The sequence below is a fragment of the Bacillus rossius genome, chromosome 13, assembly GCF_032445375.1.
Source record: "Bacillus rossius redtenbacheri isolate Brsri chromosome 13, Brsri_v3, whole genome shotgun sequence".
NCBI lineage: Eukaryota > Metazoa > Arthropoda > Insecta > Phasmatodea > Bacillidae > Bacillus > Bacillus rossius.
Window position 1 is genome coordinate 16,577,705 of NC_086340.1, and position 13,886 is coordinate 16,591,590.

The 13,886-nt window shown below is 31.4% G+C and overlaps 1 protein-coding gene across 2 annotated transcripts in view; it reads left to right on the forward strand.

Annotated features, from left to right (window-relative positions):
* The window catches only part of LOC134538275 (endothelin-converting enzyme homolog), a 106,161-nt gene that overhangs the window by 9,065 nt on the left and 83,210 nt on the right, over positions 1-13,886 (forward strand). Inside the window, exon 1 of one of the 2 annotated variants that reach the window (XM_063379445.1) lies at positions 13,163-13,251. The exons of the other annotated variant lie outside the window; for it this stretch is intronic. The gene's annotated coding sequence lies outside the window, so the exon portion shown is untranslated. Of the gene's footprint in view, positions 1-13,162; positions 13,252-13,886 lie in introns of those variants that run through there. 2 annotated transcript variants of the gene reach the window in all.

Here is a 13,886-nt window from a genome sequence, read left to right on the forward strand (position 1 = left end):
GACTTCTATGAAACATATAAAACCTAAATAAAGATAATAAGTATCCAAACATTAAATAAGTTTTTGTAAGAGTAAACGTGTTAAAAATCATATTAAGAGGGTATTATCCTAAATTAATTTCCATATTTGTTTTTTTTATTTGTTAATTGTTTGAAATAAATCAATAAATAACCTTTAATCAGAAAAATTGTACTTTTAAAAAATATTTCTTTTGAAAACCAGTTGCCATTTAATAGTTTGTAATAATAAAAGAAAAATATTTTAAATTTGAACTACACATTCCGATAGTTACTTTATTTGAAATACATTTTTGGTAAGAATACTGATTATATCTCGACAGGCTTACGCAAATTGGCGCATATTTAAATTTTTGATTGATGATTTGAACAAAATCATGAATTAATTGTTTAAACCATGGTAAAATAAACCTAAAATTGAATTTTTAGATTTTTTGTTTTGGGAAAATGTTTATAATGAACTTAGACTATTGAAGTTACTGGGACAACACACAGCACTAATGCACTAATATCCGGGAATGAATCCGAACCAAGTATTATTGCAAACACTAATGTACAAATATACGAATATATGTAATTTCGCATGTTTATTTTAGTTATTTTTACGAAAATTTTTTTATAGTGATTTGATAATATAATATGATCCGTTAAAAAAGTTCATTTAATGTTTTACAGAACGTTAAATACAAATATATATATATATATATATATATATATATATATATATATATATATATACTGAAATGAATTGAGATTATTAAATCGGATGGTAAAATTTTTTTTAATAAACTGTTGGTAAATATCTTCCTTCGTTGAACTCTTTATATATGATACATAATTCATAAAAGAAATAGAATATGTATTTCCTTAAACCATTTATAAGTCAGGTTCTATGATTTTGGGATATACTAGTTAATGAATGATTTTCTGAAAATTGAATACTTTACGACAAAACATACAACGGCAAGTTAACTCCAATCAGTTTACTTTATGCTTACATGGCCACATTTCATGCTTGCGTTGAAACGTAAACTTACATTTAAGTTTCTTAAAAATATAAAATAAACACCCGGTAAATTTACATATTTGAAACAATTAACTATCTTTAAATCATAGATAAAAATTTAAATTCATAAGCTAATCAAGATATTATGGACACAAAATAATTTAGGATACTTTTCCTTAAGTATGTTTCAGGCGAGCTAAGCATTCTTATTTATTTTCATTTATAGTCATAAACCACTTTGTTTCAATTAACTTAGGCTATATGCAAACCGAAAAGACTAACGACATAATTTATGAGGAAAGTAATCTTTATTTTGCAACTAATTAAGCAAGTTGCTCGGATTTTACATATAAATAGAAATGTATAAAAATTAAAAAAAAAAATGCATTCAAAGACCTAACAATGTTGCTATTATGCTCTAAGTACATACACGTTATCAGTCCAAACACCTTAGGCTTGTGTTTCTAATATGTGAATTCATTCTCTAAATCAATTTCTTATTTTGGCAAATTATGTTTGCATCCATTTATTTATTATTATTATTTTATAATTCTGATGCACAAATTGTGAAGCTAGAAATAGTTTTCGAGTACTTAATGTTTTTTTTTTTTTTTGACTTTTATCTCCAGTTAAAGTATGTGTACGAGATAATTTTCTATTTTTAAGCAATAGTACAATATTTAAAAATTGGCTTATGTAGGCAACGTGTTTATTACAAATTTTCTCAAAAATACTTTATGTGAATTGATGATGGTAGAGTATTTCAAGTGTCACGTTTTCCATTGCAAGAAACTCCATTACCATCTTATAAAACCTTTATATGTGCATAGAAGCTTCTTGCTCAACACTAAATAATGTGGAAACGTTTAGCTCAGACATGTTATTGAATATATTTAGTAAAGAATGCTGCATCAGGGTTAAAAATGAATCCATTCGATATTCATGCTCTCATTAAATTCTATCGTGCCTATTAATTTTTTAATAGGTTGACATATTGCAAATAACGCTTTAGTTTTTTTTTCGTATCCAACGTCTCTACTGTTAAAATAAAGATACGTAAAGCAAAAAAAAAAAAAAAAGAACAACTAAACCTTGAATGAAATTACAGAAAAACAGTAAGATTTTTACTCTGTACCTCTTAGTAGTCAAAAACTATAGTAATCTAATTTGTTTATTTTTTTAGTTTTCAAAACGTTTAAAAAAGTGGACATAAAGAATTGGACGTGATAATTTTTCTGACAGTGAAAAAGTAGTATTTTATTTTTCACAAATAAATTTAATAAATGAACTAATTATTTTAAAAATTTAATGTTAACTTTTACACCGAAATATATAATAATTACTGTATTTTTATTTTACTGAACATTAGTTTTACTGTGAGTTTTACACAGTTTTATTTTCCGCTCAGATCTGTCACATATATTTCATCAGATTTCTGACAAAAATTATGTAACGTTAACATTCTCAAGCTATGAGTTGAATAAATAAGTACATTCAGTCAAATGTACCAACAGTTTGTACAGATGTTTTGCATTTTTTTTAAATGATGAAATGTGTAGTCCAAAAAATGGAACACTCCAATTTTTTATAAAAAAAAATCCTATTTATTGACTGCTCTAACAAAAAATTATCTCTAATATCTACCAGAAAACATCTTGTAAAACATTTAACTAAAAGTTAGGCTTAAAAATTTGTGTTAATGATAATTGTAGGTTTTGAAATTATTAATTAGTCAGTTTGACCGCAGTGTCTGTGTACTATACTTAATAGATAAACAATCGAAACGACAACGATTATTTATATTTTTTCCTTCTTTTAACAAGGTAAAAAGTTCAATTGAAAATTATTTAAAAAAATTATATAAACACAGGCCTTACAATAAAAAATATTATATATTATTCTGTATAATACTTTACTTGTTCAACTGCGAAATTAGGAAATTAAATACACCAATTAATATAGGCTTTGTGAAATATGTATTTTCTGCAAACTTTAATATTTCTCACCTTTACTTGCTGCAGCATTCTAATAATTATTTGATCAATAAGCTCTGGTAGTTATGCCAATTTATTGAACATCATGCATAGTAAACATAACATAGCCTTTTTTAAATATATTTAAAACAGGATATCTAATATTTTATTTTAAAAATTATAATTTATAATATATTTGAGAAACTAATTTGGATTTTTTTTTAAAACTTGTCTACATTATATTCTGTAAGCATTACAACTTACTATGCAATGCAAATTCTTTAATAATGAAATCACTTTATTAAACCTTTTTAAATATTGTACAGAAGATAAATTGTTATGTGGACCATAGTAAAACAGAAGTCAGTTAAAACAATTTTCTCCATACAAAAAAATCCTAGACTTCTGAGAAGAAATTCATTAATAGGTTTGTGTACATAAATATGTGATATATATGTAATCTTATATTTATATATTCATTGAACTTTAAGGAATGGATTGTTATTTGTTATTTTCCTAAAATATATTTGTTATTTCAATTACAAACCTTTGAAAAGCTAACAGTTATTTTTGTGTAAATAAGAGAATATTTATATGTTTACTGTAAACATATCAAAAAATCTGCTTAATTTCTAAAAAAAAAAAAAAAAAAAAAAATTGTGATTTCTTAAAACAATCATTCAGTTTCTTTCAAATGCTTGAAGAATTTTTTTATCAAGCTGTTACTTAAAACGAACATTTAGTAAATGCAATACATTCCAAAAAATTGTAATATACTATTGTAAATATCATTCAAAGACCATCTCCTTTTGTGGATTTACTATTGAATGGTTGACCAGTTAAAGATTTATTTTTACTGTTTCTATTGTGCAGGAAAATAAAGCGTGCATATTAAAATGATTTGTTGATCATTTATTTCTATCATAAATAACGAAGTTTCAGCGTGAAAGCTAATTTTAAAATAAATACACTTAGAAAATAAAAATAAAAGATTTCGTCATAACTAAGTAACAGTAAGTATAAAACTGAGATGCATAATACTTTGTGTACAAGATTGTGATTACGTTATATGTGTGTGTGTGTGTGTATGTATGTATGTATGTATATATATATATATATATATATATAGAGAGAGAGAGAGAGAGAGAGAGAGAGAGAGAGAGAGAGAGAGAGAAAGAGAGAGAATTTTGGAACTGTCACATTTAAAACCTGGGATTAAACTTCGAACATTCCCATTTCTTTGAAATTATTTTTTGTCGATCATTTGGTTTTCTATCAAAGAGTCTATTTCCCCAGCTAAACACCTGGATGAATTAGGGTTTATAGTCTCGTCTCGACATCGAGGTATGTTAAGAGATAGGCAATTGTGTTGTTGAAGTGATGAAACATAGCAGCTGCGACATGTACTTGGTTGATTTGGGGGGGGGGGGGGGGGGAGGTGGAAACTAAAAGCTCACGGAAACGCCAGTCATGTTTCCCACTTAAAAAATAAAATCTTTTTCCGTTTCCCTTGGTGGACACAAATCATTTCTCGTCTTTTTTAATTTTTAAATTTTATTAAATGTTTTCTTGTTGATAATTATTTATCATTAACGAACCAGACACACCCAAAACCCAGTTATAATGATTTATTTAAGTTTGCAATAAAACTATTTCTTCTTTTTTTGACAATAATCGGCCGAAAGAAAGCGATGTCTTTCAAGCAACTAAAGGGTTTGGCGTTTGAATGTACTGTATGTATGTACTGTATGTCTTATATGTACTGTATGTTTTGTATGTATGTGTGTCTTGTATGTATGTATCGTATGTATGTTTGTATGATTTGTATGTATGTATGCAAGTGTATATGTGTTGTATGTAGGTCTGCATGTATGAGTGTGTGTCTTGTATGTATGTCTTATATGTATGTATTGTTTGTCATGTATGTATTGTAGAACGTTATATATTTATTTATTGAAATTGGGCGCCATATTTAATATATATGTTTCTCCAGAAATAAACAATTGATTATATTTCATCTTATATATATTGTTTTATCCAAGTTATTACACTCATTTGTTCCTGGCTAATTTGTTTCCACTTACAAGACATGTAAGTGTCTAAAATGTGTAATAAGGAAGTGTAGAGTGAATCATAAACTATATATTCATTTATGAATTCGATTTGTAAAATGTATATGTTAAAAGTAATGCCAAAATTATGAATTTGACGTATAACTAGTTATACCTTCCAAAATATTAGTTTTTTTTATTATCTTGACTTAAAACAATAAGCAAACATGAATGACATCTATTAAGGTGATCAAATAGTCTCAATAACAGATATGCTATATCAGTGATAGTTATCTGTATGCGGACATATATTCCTAGAGAGCCAAAAATCTAAGTAAAGGTATTTCATACTAGTAATGTCACAATTCACGTAACCTTACGTCTAGTTCAGTTGTTCGGAGACACTTCAAACTCTGCAGCACTGGACATCTGGATTGCGGTAGCCAGAGACAAGGACGTTTTCGACCAGCTGAAAAACTACGAATACTACTGTTCTAGTTATAAGATTAGATGACGGCCGTACAGCATCCTCCTCTGATCCTGAAAAGTCATTATAATTAATGTGAAACGTTCTCACCGACGTAGAACACATGGAACCTTGGATGTATGGTCGTTATGTTTGTGTCGGGAACTCAGGCCTCAGAATTCTTGCGACAGCGACTGACGGCACCAACCATCGTCCTTCAGGGATGGAAAGTACGAAGATTCGAACCCAGGATGGTCAGGAATGGAGATATCGACCAAAGAGTAAGTTCATTCTTGAAGTTCGGAAAATCCATAATTCTGTCAAATTAATGCAGAATTTAATGAACCCAACTTGACGTCTATCATAATAACGGAACTCCACTATAGTTTCTTCTTGTGAGCTGAACGGAAATGTAAAGAGAAGTACGACCCTCACTCAGTACGTATCTTCCTCTCCAGATAATTTTTTCTTATTTTATTTGCTTTTTACACATCCATATTCGGAAAATCACTATCGAACGAATACCTGTTTATAGCAACCATAGATGAAATAACCAAAGCTGGAATTGAAAATCCACAGACTTATGCAAGTAGGAATAACGATAATTTAAACCGCGCTAAAATATAGTAATGGTTTTATAAATGCATAGATAAAATAGCTTTGCAATAGCATCACTAATTAGATTTGAGGCTCTCTATTCACATCTTCCTCTTACTTTTTTTAACATAAAACATTTTAAATAAATTACATCAATTTTGCACACATAATCTTATAAAAATAAAAAAAAAGGAAAAATAAAAAACTGTAAACATAGTGACGGTTTACAGTATTATGCATATTTTATGTGTGTATAAATATATGTATATATGTATGTGACTTTGTCCAACCATAACTTTTGAACTGTTGATTGGATTTTCATAAAGTTTGGTAGGTAGCTATGTATGGCCATTGGAATGTTTAAGTTCGTGTATGCACCAAAATATTCTAGGAGTTTTTGATATCGATATTTAACATAATAAATGCGAAAGTTGTGTTGTTGTGTTGGTTTGTCCTTCTTTCACGCAGCAAAGGAGCAACTGATCGACATGATTATTTTGGGTAGATATAGTTAATGGGTCGGTGAGTGACATTGGCTACTTTTTATCTCGAAAAAAAAAATAATCCAGGGTTCCAGTGGGATGGATCTGGAGCGTAATTCTGTAATTACCGCTTCATGCCCAAAAATGGCTGAACCAAGTTACAACGTAAACAATGCGTATTCCTCTATATCCGCCACACGGTCATATAGCAAGGTCTGGCAACTTATATTCCTTCTCCTTGGCGAGACCCGTCCGCTCAGTGGAGCTCGCGGCGGCTAGCGAACTAACGGTGCTAATAACAGTTCAGTTTTGAATTTATTCAATAGGCCTAGATGGCGTTGCCTTGAATTTGTAACGCGCTATCGTTTGGAGCGTTCGTTACGTCTTGCCTCCGGGTTACCTACCTTACCGCAAACATGAGCTGAAGATTGGCGTCCCTGTTCTGCTGATGCTTAACTTTAATGCACCGAGTTGGAAGAAAGAATCAAAGCTAAAAACTATTTAAAAAACCGGTTAAAAATATTTATTTAAAGTTATTTCTAGGTTATATTCTCTTATCTCTGATAGTAACTGAAGGAAATTAAATAAAAAATAAAAAAATCGACAAAGCAATTTCTAGAGTCTTACACAGCTATGGAAACCACAACCAATGTGTGACTGTAACAGAACTAGTCATGGAAATTTTTTTTCAAATATGTAAATTCGCGCGAATCTTTACAGATAGCAATTAAAACAATTATCACATATCTTAATACATAATTTGTTACAGAGCACATAAATTATTAATTTTATTTTTATGCATGTATTGCCTTATTTTAAGTGGCGAATTTAAGGCGTACCGCCTTGTCTCACACTTAACCACATACATCTTTACTAACTAGGTAGGGGAAGGCGGGGTAACTGGACGCAGTGGGTAATGGTACGCACGTCAGTATCTGGCTAAAGAAGAGGAGACGCACGCGGGGGCGCCGGTGCTACCATGCTGCGAAAGGAGTAACTTCGTTCTAGTCGAGTTGCAATGGCGCGCGGCTGAAGTTGTGTCGGATATTCGTGTTTTTTTTAAATCTGAGATTTTTCCAATAAGATCCTGCATTCATTGCATTCGAGGTAAGGAAAAAACTGCGAACTTTTGTAGAATTTTAGATGTTTATAAATAATTAGTGCGGTTTTTGCTATAACTTAACGCGGCGAGGGCTTGTACTTTGTGATCGTTTCAACCGCGACTGTAAGAAAACTGACGTGGCGTCGTTTGGGGTATTCGTACGCAGGCATGCGTACCAATTCCCCATCTGCGTTTTATTCACCCGTGCGAAATTTGGTAACTGTTATTTTTAAATAGATCATATCAGTGGTTTTGTACACTGTAAAAATAACAGAATCAAATGTGTTTACTAATTTCTCCAGTTCCAAAACCGTCGACATTAAGGACTACAGGGACCAGGATGTCGCCGAGACGAAAAAGGCATTCGGAAATCCTAACAGCCACTCCAAGTAAAACGATACTGGAAGAAGTGGTAACAGAGAGGAAAAATAAAATGGAAACACAAGCTGAACATGATATACGGAAGCCAAAAAAATTAAAAACAGAAAACGAAGAAAAATATTTTCAGCGATTCGTCCGTTTCTTCTACCGAAGACAAAAGAAATACAAAAGATCTGTGTCAAGATGATGACATTGGAGATTTGGATATGGTGGCTCCATCTTTCCAACAAAAAATGGCACTAATGAGATCTGTATGTTTTGTGGAGAATTTGGCCAGGACAGAGAACTGTGGTACCGCTGTGGCAGGTGTTCGGGCTGGGTCCATTCAGACTGTAGTGCTGCAGAAAATCACTATAATTTTGTATGCGATTTTTGTCAAGCGAAAGTATAATTATTTCAATAACTTTGATGCTGATATAGTTTACTTCTTTGTCATATATAACAACTGCGATTAGTTATTTTGACGAAAATTGAATTTTTCCATATATTTGAAATTATAGTTTGGCAGTGTGTAAGTGTGTTGTTTTATGTTAGCTTTCCCTAGTTGTACATTAACAATGCAAATAATAAGTAAGCTACTTTCTAAACTATATATAATTTCATCCAATTGCTACATAAATATTTAAAAAATACTATACTGAAAGCTTGATTTAGAGGCTATGAAAAATTAAAAAAAAAACTGGATAAAAATCAAGTCATGTATTTTATTTTGAACAGAAAATAAATATGTATGTCCCCAGTATAGTACAAAAAGTTTATTTTGTTATTTAGGTACATTGTCATATTGAAAAAATTATATTTCCTTTCAGGGAATATTCGAAAAAATGTTTATGTACCAGAATTGGCATAGAGGGTAATAGTAAGCAACACAAATTTAGTGCGTACGAAATTAATTATATTGTTTTTTAAACTTTATTTACAGAAATATAATGTGTCAAAGTTAAGTGCGTGCAGTTACCCCGCCTTCCCCTACATGCCAAGTAAACGTGATAAATGCTATAGGCTAGACATAACAAAAATTGTCACAAAGACATTTAAATAAAAACTGAATTAACATATCAGTACAAATAAGAAAAAAAATTAGCATGTAAGATACACATGTGCTACCTGAAGTATACTATATTAAAGGCATATTATAAAAAGGCCTTTTTTAATCTATCGAATGCTAAAGTTATAAAGATTTAAATATATTTAATAGCCTAAATATTTATGGAAAAACTAACGAAGAACAAACAATTTAAATATATAAACCAATACATTTTCTTACAATAAACCATACATATACACTTAGATTCACACATATTCAATCACACATATCTGATGGTATACAGATGTAGTGAAAGAACTGAATAAATTGTCGTATTTTAACAATAAAGCATACAAATTCATTAGTACAGTGTGGCTGCTGAAAACAAGCCTTAAAACTTCGAATCTATAATGTTCTAATCACTTGGAAATAAATAATCAATTTCAAGTACCAGACTAGATAGATAAATAGAACAGGGCCCGCATAGATAAATAGACCAGGGCCCGCATAGATAAATAGACCAGGGTTCGCATAGATAAATAGACCAGAGGCCCGCACAGATATTTAGACCAGAGGCTCGCATAGATAAATATACCAGGGCCGCCATATATAAAGACCAAAGGCCCGCATAGATAAATATACCAAGGCCCGCATAGATAAATATACCAAGGCCCGCATAGATAAATATACCAAGGCCCGCATTGATACATAGTCCAAGAGCCCGCATAGATAAATAGACTTGACCCCCATGGATAAATAGACCAGGGTCCTGCATATATAAATATACCAGGATCCCGCATAGATAAATAGACCAGGGCCCGCATGTATAAATAGACTAGTGGCCCGCATATATATACTTGGCCCACATAGATAAATGGACCAAGGGCCAGCATAGATAAATAGACCCGGGCCCTGCATAGATAAATAGTCCAGGGCCCCACTTAGATAAATAGACCAGGGCCCCACATAGATAAATAGAACAGGACCCGCATGGATAAATAGACCAGGGACCCGCATAGATAAATAGACCAGGGTTCTCGCGAAGTCTAGGAACTCTGAGTCCCAGTGCCAAACAGTGAAAGTGGCCCGAATTTATTTGGGCACTCCATGTCTCTCGCATGCTCAGCTCTATTTTGGTTATTCGGGAGTATCGGGTGCCCAAAACATACATCCACTAGCGGAAAATGGTGTCCACAGAAATGTATTGCATTAAATTAAGAACGAGGAACAATATGAATTCTCTGAATCTGCCGTGTCAACGAAGAGCACAAATCGCAGAACAAATCACTTTCATCGGATAGCCTATTTTTATTTATATAGAGTCCATTTTCCCTCTTCAACCATTCCTGCCTGGGTCCAACCCTGAAGTTTACACAGACGATGTTGTGAGCAAAAGCATGTAATATATTATTAAATAATATTTAATCCATACAAATAATAAAAAGCCTACAATTAATTACTTTCAAAATTATCATTCGTAATATGATTTGTTATGAACTAAAGTATGGACAGGACAGTTACGCGGTTTTAAGTAAAAATGTTTGGAATCAACCACATACTTTCCTTTCAGTGGTAAGATATCAGCAATACCCTGAAATTGCGCGAGCGAAGCTGATGAGGGTCAGAGCCTAGTATTTGATAAATACACTTGTATAATTGCCTAAGTTTGCGCTCAGTTATTATAAACCACCTTTGTAAATAGTCTCTTGGCAATAAGGGGGAACTAAAATTATTCCATGACAGCTGTAGCTGTGATACCACAATACACTCAATATAATATAATATAATATGATATAATATAATATAATAGTACGAGACGGTACTTCTGTTTGTCTTTGTCAGTGGAAAGTATGTTTACCCACTGCGCTTTGAGAAGGCGATTTACTTATTTTTTTTTGTGTAATTTTCTGTTCTGCTCATAATTTAAATTGAATTACTTATAATAACTATGTTTAACATTTAATTAAATTGATTCATCGGTTAAATAAAAGTTCATTTCGTGGTTTAGATAACATCGAAAGCCAATTTATATAGAAATCTTATCACGAATAATCGAGATCACGTAATCATGTTATTAACTTATTTTTAATTAAGCGTTCTCATGTAGCTTGTGGCCTAAGACTCTCAAGTTTTGTGAAATCACTGATTTTTGAGGAATTAGAAAAATTAAATTACAGATATCTAAATATTTATTAATTGAAACTTAAAAAAAAAAGTTTCACGCCAAAGACAGCATATTTATTGGTTAATTCAAAAATGATTACATCATGATTGCGAGCTAACCAGTTCGTGTTAGTACTGAATTATAAGATTTATTTTAACTTTCTGAAATCTATTGAATTAAAAAATTTAATACATCAATTTATCACTTATTAAAAATAGCTATGATAGAATTAGATTTTAGCTATTGGCAACAAAATAAAAAAACACGAAATTATAGAAACCAAGTAATGTTGTAAATTACTCTCCTTCCCAATCAACCAGAGCCAGATTTTTTTAAAAAAAAAAATTTTTTGTTGCAATAGTTACGTTCTTGCGTGTCTGGATTTTCTCCGACACATAATCGGCCTCGCTTTATTCGAGTGCAATCGATTTTGATGGCCGGAGTGATGCATGATCAAAACGACGCTATGTATGTGTATATATATATATATATATATATATATATATATATATATATACATATACATATATATATATATATTGCCCTCCCTGATCCCCTCGTGATTAGCGTGTGGGCGTCAACCGAAACACACGTCACTTTATACAGCATGTTCCATATCTCAACAAGACGAGAACAGTTGAGAGGCCGGTAAATTACGTTTCTGAATCAGAAAAACCAAAATGAAAAGAAAAGAAATATCTTGGTTTTCAAGATTTTTGACGTGACAACGTCTAATAAATCGACGAACGCCGGCTGCACGCACGAAAAAGTGTCCCGTAAAGCACATTGTCCCGTTACGCTGTGTCCCGTTACGCTCATTGTACGCTTGCGCCGCATCTATCTCTCTTCCACTCGATTGGAACAACCATCGATTTTACTTTTTCGAGGCACATTAAACTTGAAACACTCCCATTCGTTTCCTACTTTTCCTATCATCGTCCTATCGTTAACAGAATAACACAGATTGGAAGAAGTTAAATAGCAAAGATGTATAAAAGTTATAGTTAAATAATCTCATCGTTAAAGTTATAAACATATTTGAATTAATGAATGCAAATAAAAGTAAATTTATCAATTAAATTGTAGATTTCATTTCACTTATTCTTTGTATCCATACAAAATAGTGATAATTAAATAAAAATGATTCAATTTTATTCATAAAAGTATGCAATCATTTCATCAATGTTTTGTTCTGACGTTGTCGCGTTAAACTATCGTCCGTAAACCGACTTTACAGACAACAAATTGTTTTCTCTAATGTTTTGAAATCCTTGCCGGGTTCAAAATTATTAGTTACTGTGAAGGATATTATTTGCTGCGCAATCATTAACAACCTAACTACTGATAACAAGTCACACTGTGAATGAAACGTTTTCCGCCACACAAATCATGCAAAGAATTCCCCCCCCCCTAAAAGTATAGTTTCTTTGATTTTATTTTTAATTGTTATCAAAAGTAGGGTTATTTTATGATTTCGTAGCAAATATGTTTAGTCAGAATATCTAATAAATTGTACAGGGTGATGTTTTGAAAAAAAAATCCCTTTAGGTAGTTCAATAACCGTGACACTTTTAGTATTTTTTTTTTTAAATTCAGTAACCGTAATTCAACGGCGTATCAACTGCTCCCGGATTGACGCTGAGTTACGAGAAAATTTGTGTATATATATATATATATATATATATATATATATATATATATATATATATATATATATATATATATATATATATTTATTCCCCTCCGCTGATAATCAGACGTCGATATATCGACCGGGAGCGCGGCGAGTTTAGCGGTCGCTGACTCCCGGGGTCGCCGAACAGTGATGATCGATGTGTCCGGGTATCGATTGTCGGATTGCGGCGTCGCGCGCGCGCGACCGGTGGAGTCAGTGGCGTGGTTGCCTCCGTGAAGAGAGGGGGGGTCGTCAGCTCTGCAGCAGGGAGGAGCGAATATCACGCGCCAGGAGTTGCTGCTCATTTAAGGTCTGTTACACAAGTGTGGTTCGAAAAATTGTCCACTACGGTGCGGAAATGTTTCCAAAAAACAATAAGAATAAATTAACTAAAAAAGTATTGTATTTTTTTTTAATCTTCCAGTTGATGATCTTAAAATTGTCTAGAAATCGAAACTCAAAATATGTTTTTGTAACGTTTTTCGTAATTATTTAAAATATATACATATTAATTTGTATAAACACATTAGGTATTAATTATTTGCAAAATCAATGAATTTTTAAGACGGTTCATAAAAACTGCCAAATATTTATATATATATTTTTTAAATTCTCGTTTTTCGAGCTACCGGAACACGTTGATGAAACATTAACCATGCCAAACAAAATATAGCGTTTTTTTTTTTTCAATCGTAGGATTTTGGGTAATGCAAGGAAACTACGAAACATGTTACATGATTTAATTTAATTTACACTTTTGGAATGTTGATGACCAGATGATAATTAATTTTTATTTTTTATTTTTGAATTGTTTTTCATTTCATTGTGGAAGCTAACTATACAAAAAAATTTCGTTACAAAATAAAATCTCTATTTGTTTCGCCTCCTCCATTGTATTATAAAATAATATTTTTAAAACTTGAAAACTATATACAGTATTACCGA